We start from the raw sequence: 7,248 nt of genomic DNA on the forward strand, positions 1-7,248 counted from the left end.
ATCTGAAAATAACTGCCCACTCTCTGTCATTGTGTCACTCAGCTTTCATGTCGAAGCTCCATTTTAAAGATAAGCTATATTAACTTTATTGTAATAAGTTCTGGAGCAAATTATACAGTATTTGCACTTGTTACCGACTACATTTAAAAATATATTTTAAACATATCTTAAAGTTCCATTTTGGCATAAAAAATCTCATCCTGTATTACGATTGATAATATTAGGCTTTATTCTATAACATACTTCAATTCAGTATTTTAATTAAGATTAAACATTGTTCATAATTATTCTTAATATAGCTTTAAGTCATCAGCTTATTTAGAGTTATATTTTTTCACTAAATACTATCTTCATATTCTAAGGAAAAGTAGTCAGAAACATCATTAATGATGTGACAGGGTATATTTTACATATAGAGTAAAGCCAAAAAATCAGTAAATAGGATCATTCATCCCCTAGAGACTTGCCCAATACTGTTCGGGCTGTGACGCAAAAGTTATTTACTGTACTTTCAAGTCAGTAACAAACAACATATACAGTATGTCTGTGAACTTTATGTTCTACAGTTATCTAAGCACTTGACAAATATTATGTCTAACAAATACTTGTCTCAAATAGGAGCTTTCAGCAAATGCATAAGTAGGCAATCTTGAGTTCACGTCACCAGGCTGTTTTATCTGCTTCAACCTTTCTTTGCAAATTTACAAAGTCCAGAAAAATATTTTGTTCACATTGTGTTCAAATGCTTGTGCCTTTCATACCTATATATTTTTGACAGAACACTGTGATTTTTTTTTCTGATTCATGTTTTGTGTCTAACTCATACTTGAATTTTGATCTCAGATTGAATAGGTCATTTTAAAAACAGTCCTTAAAAAAATTACCTGTTACAATCATATCCCTCTTACTTAGCTGAATTTTGTATTCATCTCTGAGGCACTGCTCACCACTGCTGAGGACCAATACTACATGTTATCTGGTATATTTAAAAATTTTATTTTTATTTTGAAGCTGTTGTTGTTTTATTTAAGTTATATACGTTCATTTTCCAGTTAAATATGTATTGTATCATCCAACAAACATTTTGATTTTACTTTCCACAGATTTCCAAGCTGTTTTTCAGATTCAGGATCATTACAAGTGAAGCTAATCATTGGTTTGAGCCTCTTGTTTCATTTAAGAATTGTTAGAAATGTAATAAAATGATTAGCTATAAAACGTGTACAGTGCATTTAATACAATATAGTTTCGGTGTATTTGTGAAATAAACAACCCATGTATATATTAGGAAGATTTCAGCCAACATTCACAAAAGATGATTTATTCATACTTATTGAGAATATTTAAAAGTATTTAGAACTTCATTCAGATTTTATTGATATAGAAGCTTTAATAAGGAACCATCATGTGGGACATTTTTCACTTTTAAAAAGATGTTTAAACCAACAATCATGACAGGTGCATGCACTGATACATCATTTTGCCTCATCCACCACATGACGAAAAAGCTCGGGATCCCGGTCAGTAAGCCCTGTGGCAGATACGTGGTCCAGTCCCACCCTCCAGAAATGACTATCTGTCTGCCATAGCCAGGTATTATGTTAGATGTCCCTTGGCCTAGTCCAGCTGTTCAGGTCTTCAGCAATGAGGATTCTGCAAGCCAGATCACCTTCAGGGAATGGCATCACATTGCTGTGGTGCCGTAACTGACTCTCCCTCACAATGCAGGTAAGTGCCTCATACAGGACTCCATGAGCACACAACACAAAATTAAACCAGCAGTACCCAAGGATTCTACAAAGAGACAATACCAGAGGAGTCCAGTCTTGGTCTCAGGTCACTGGATAGCATGCATGCCTGGCAATACAGGAAGCATCAGGACTCTAAAGACACTTGCAATCACAGACACTCAAACAGTCTCTCGAGAGCCCCAATTAGAGCCTACATTGACTCTGCGAAGATCACAACATCATCAGCAAAATCAATCTCAAAGTGAATCTCTCTTTACCAACAGATGCCCCACAGCCGCTGGACCCCACAACCCTGCCCAACACCCAGTTCATGCAAGCAATGAACAGAGTAGGAGCAAGAACACACCCCAGACAAACCCCAGAATCAATTGGGAAAAAAACACAGAGATTCTTCCTCCACTCTTCACAGCACTCACAGTACCAGTGTACAGCCATGATATCCAGCAACTTCGGGGGATCCCATGAAATCTCAGGATGTCCCACAGGGCAGCTCAATTAACTGAGTCAAACACTTTACGAAAATTGACAAAGGCTGCAAAGAAACTCTGCGAAAATTTGCATTTGCACTCAAAGAGAACCCTCAGTGGCACGATGTGGTCAATGATAGACGTCTTTGGCATAAAACCAGACTCTTCCAGTCTCTGTTAGGTTAGCAAATGATCACAGGTCCTATTGAGGACGATCCTAGCAAGGACCTTAGCCTGCATTGAGAACAGCGTTATCCCCCTGTATTTGCTGCAATCCAGGCGATCAACCTTCCCTTTCCAGACAGGGAAATCAAGTCCTATTCTCCAGTTAGTTTGGATGATGCCCATCTCCCAAATGGAAGCAGAGATTGCTTGCAATGCCAGAAGGATAGCCTTACCACCAGCCTGGTTTCTGGGGTGAAACCAACAATATTTAAGTAAATTAAGTAACAATGTCTAACTCTAATCCAGTTTAGAGACATGGGGGTCAGAGCCTAACATGGATCATTTTTACAAAAAATACACACTTTGATCTGCTAACTAGAAAGATTACAATATGCAAGCTTTCGAGGCAACTCAGGCCCCTTCTTCATCTTGCCTGAAGAAGGGGCCTGAGTTGCCTCGAAAGCTTGCATATTGTAATCTTTCTAGTTAGCCAATAAAAGGTGTCATTTTGCTTGGCTTTTCTCTACATTCATAATGGCTAACACGGTACAACACCCTAGTACTACACTTTGATCTGTAATTGTTTAATTCTTTAATTAATTTGACTTTTACTGAAGCACTTTTTGCTTTGAATTCAGCAGAAAAGTCTATTTGAATACTTATACATCCAAAATTTTCAGTTTTAACATAGTCTCATTTTCAAAAGAGTACAATCCGAAGTGACAACCTGTGTTTGTTACTTTTAGCTTTAGCAGAACAGAAGCATCTAACTATATATAGAAGGAGTGAAGAGCTCCGACTCCAGAGGTGGTGTTGGCAAAAATGTTTTGTTTTGTGCAAGTAAATTTTAAGAGTTCTTTTAGAACAAACCTTTGCACTTTTAAAAAGGTAATTATACAGTAAATAGTGCTGAAAAAACAGGTCATAAAAAGTTTTCTTAAAAGCATAATAAATACATAATAAACACCATTCATTAATTAGCTGTATTGCACCAATCCCCAAGTTAGCTGGGCTACTTTTCCCAAAAAACGCCAAATCTTACTGATTAAACAAGCAATTTTATATAACGCACAAGCTACTTTTTCGTGCATTTCTCATAAGCCTTCTTAAGGAGGCACTTTTATGATTAAGCATACAGTATTACTTAGTTAACGTTAACCCTGAAGTTGCCTACATCACAATTAGTGATTGGGAAACAGTGGGCTGATAACAATATCATTATATGTTTTCGTTACTGTTCCTGCAGTAGAATGATATTAATTCATGATAAGTAATACAAAGTAAATATGACATCATAATTTAATAACCAATAACAGCAAAGTATAAATCAGAAAATCGGACACATATTGTTTTAAGGACAAAAACAAAAGCAATGAGAGGCATGCCTCTAAAGCAGCGGTTCTCATCCTTTCTAGTGCCACGACCCTTTAACACAATTTCCCATGCTGTGGTTACCCCAACCGTAAAATTATTTTCGTTGCTACTTCATAACTGTAATTTTGCTACTGTTATGAATCGTAATGTAAATATCTGATATGCAGGATGTATTTTCATTGTTACAAATTGAACATAATTAAAGCGTATTGATTAATAACAAAAACAATATGTAATTATATATTGTGAAATATTTATTTCTAATTACAAATAAATTAAACTTTGTCTTTATGACTTACGTTTATTTGTTTTTCATCCTCACAGGTGGTGCAGTGGTAGTACTGCTGCTTTGCAGTAAGGAGACTGTGGAAGATTGTGGGTTCGCTTCCCAGTTCCTCCCTGTGTGGCTAGCGCTTTGAGTACTGAGAAAAGCGCTATATAAATGTAATGAATTATTATTATTTCATTGTGTATTGAACTGTTTTCACCGTATTCATGTTGTATACTTATGTGAAAATGTGAAAAGCATGGCGTAGCATGGGTAACAGTCTTAATATAACAACAGTAAACTACATTGCTACAAAATTGTTGCGACAGTACGCGTAAAAAGCCAACGTCAGTGCGAAGGTTGATGCTGCTTCTTTCTCACCAGATCAGAAATTCTCGGGGCAGTCTTTGCAAGAGCACAACGAAGATCATCTTCTGCAACAAGTCTACTTCTGTATTTAGACTTGATAACCAACAAGCTGGAAAACCCTGTTTCGCAAAGATATGTTGTTGGAAATGGAAGAAGAAGGCGCAACACAGTCTCAGACAGAACAGGATATGACTGCAAACACTTGATCCAGAATTTTGTAACTGACATTGAAGATCAATCATTTCTCGCTGCATTGCTGTTAATGAGTTCAATTAACTCCTCTTGTGCTGTCTCAGGATTATCTTCAACTTTGACTGTGAATGGACTTCTGGCAAGTGCAAACGGGGTGTCAGGTAGATTTAGAAAGTACGATGAAATTTCGTCCACAAGCATGTGCAAATGTTCTTTCACAGAAATTATCATTGTAATCCTTTTGTCAGGATCAATGTCATTTTCCTCAAAGAAAGCAGATAAGGTGGGCAACATGTAAATTTTATTTTCATCCAATTTTTTTTGCCAAAGCTGAAGTTTCATTTGGAATGATTGGATTTTTTCAGACAAATCGAGGCATGTTGCATTTGGTCCTTGCGGTGATAAATTTAACTCATTCAAGATGGCAAAGATGTCCACCAAGTAAGCTATTTTCTGCAGTTCACTTTCATCGCTGAAAAGTGCTTTGAACTGCGGTCTTGCTTTCTGATTAAGAAACGTTTTTAGTTCATCACGAAGATCAAAAACACGTTTTAAAAATTTTCCTCTCGACAACCATCCCACTTCAGTGTGAAATAGCAGAGCATTGTTGGACGCATCCAACTCATTACAAAGTTTCGAAAACATTTGACCGTTTAAAGCACTTGCTTTTACAAAATTGACGGGACTTTTCATTACTCTTGTAACCCTTGTGGCAGCATCTTTGTTGCTAATATTTGTCGATGAATCATACAGTGACTTCTGATGACTTTTGGTGACTCATTCAGTACCAAACGTTGAAATCCAGACCGACATCCTAGCATAGCTGGAGCACCATCTGTGCTAACACCACAAACCTTTTCCCAAGAGATCTTATGCTCTTTCAGAAATGAACCAATTGTGTCAAATACATCACGTGCAGTAGTTGTCGTTTCAAGATGTTTGCAAAAAAGAAACTCATCTTTATATTCGCCATCATTAATATACCTCATGTAAACCAGTAATTGTGAACAGTTTGCAACGTCTGTAGATTCATCAAGCTGGATGCTAAATATTGGAAGTGGAGCAGATTTCATTTCCTGGATTACCTGATCAATAATACTGTATCAGCAGACATGTCACCTATTCTTTTGCGGACAGTGTCGTTAGATAAGGAAATTGCAATCAATTTCGTAACAAATTCGGCTCCGATCATAACTCGAACAATGTCTTTGGCTGCTGGCAACAGTAAATCTTCAGCAATGGTGTGAGGTTTCATAGATCTGGCGATTCTGAGAGCCACCAAATATGAAGCTTCAACAGCTGCTACGTTTTGTTGGTGGTACTTGCCGCCAGTGTCAAGTCTGGCTTTCTTGACTCTATCAGCTTTGCTTCTAAAATACTGGGTATCCTTGCCAGCAAAGCTCAGATGCTTGCTATCAAAATGACGTTTCAGTTTGTTCGGCTTCATAGATTCGGCTGCTAGAACTTCATTACAAATAACGCATTGCGGTTTCTCAATTCCTGCTGTAACTATTGAAGTAAAACCGTATTGTAAAAAATCGTCACTATATTTTCTTTTCTTAATGTTCTTCTCTACATGATCCATTGTCATGGGTTGGTTCGCTAATGAAAATATTATATAACAATAGCTTCAATAACACGGACTATAAAACGTTTGTTTATGCTTTACTAATTAGAAACGGATGTGATTTCAATTACGTCACGAAATGCGTAAATCCCCGCAACAGCGTGACGTTACGTAAAACTGTGTACAGTAATGTAAACAGTTAAAAATAATAAAGTTACGACAATTAAAACTTTTGAAATTATTCTCATTCAATTGTCTGCAACATCTATCCTCGAATGACAATTATAGTAAAAAACTAGTAACTACCAATGGAAAAAAATTGTACAATAACAAGTTTTACACATTAGAATAGACAAAACCCATATTTCCAATGATCTTAGGCGACCCCTGGCAAATCGTCATTCAACCCCCAACGGGGTCGCGACCCACAGGTTGAGAACCGCTGCTCTAAAGCAAAGCACACTTTTCTAAAGATGAGCTTGTTTTTCTTTTAGATGACAGCAGACTGTTGTTGTGTACTAAAACACACAGCAGCCTTTATCAAAATCAAGAAACACTAAAGTGGGGCAATACAATGATGAGAGTAAGTCTAAATCTCAACCTGTTTTACTCTCATTTAGACAAAACCTGGACAGCCTGGTACACATTTAATTTACTGTTAATAATTTGTTGTTCTTCCACAATCATTAAATGAAGTTAAAAATTCCATTATACATCCAAAATTCCTACATTCCTTTGGGCAGTGTATAGTGTCTGTTTACTTCTCAAGTATAGGGAATATATATATAGTCAATTCAAAAAGTATTCAGACCCCTTCACTTTCTGTACACTTTATTGTTTTGAAGATTGAATTTTAAATGGATACATTTACCATGTTTGCCCTTTGATCTACACTCAATAACCCATAATGACAAAGTGAAAACTTGTTTTCAGAAAAGTTTAATAAAAATCAAAAACTGAAATCTCTCATTCAGATAAGTGTTCAGACCCTTAATGCAATGATTCCAGCCTTGATCCTTCTTGGGCTAAATCTCTATAAGAGTTTACACCTTGACTTGGGCAGTTCATCCCATTCTTATTGGCAAGATCTCTTAG

The 7,248-nt window shown here is 36.5% G+C and overlaps 1 pseudogene; it reads right to left on the reverse strand.

Moving 5' to 3' along the window:
- Window positions 1–4,225: 4,225 nt before the first annotated feature.
- Window positions 4,226–6,301, reverse strand: LOC114651347 (zinc finger BED domain-containing protein 5-like; annotated as a pseudogene).
- Window positions 6,302–7,248: the final 947 nt, after the last annotated feature.

Source organism: Erpetoichthys calabaricus, chromosome 4 (genome assembly GCF_900747795.2).
Source record: "Erpetoichthys calabaricus chromosome 4, fErpCal1.3, whole genome shotgun sequence".
Classification (NCBI taxonomy): domain Eukaryota; kingdom Metazoa; phylum Chordata; class Cladistia; order Polypteriformes; family Polypteridae; genus Erpetoichthys; species Erpetoichthys calabaricus.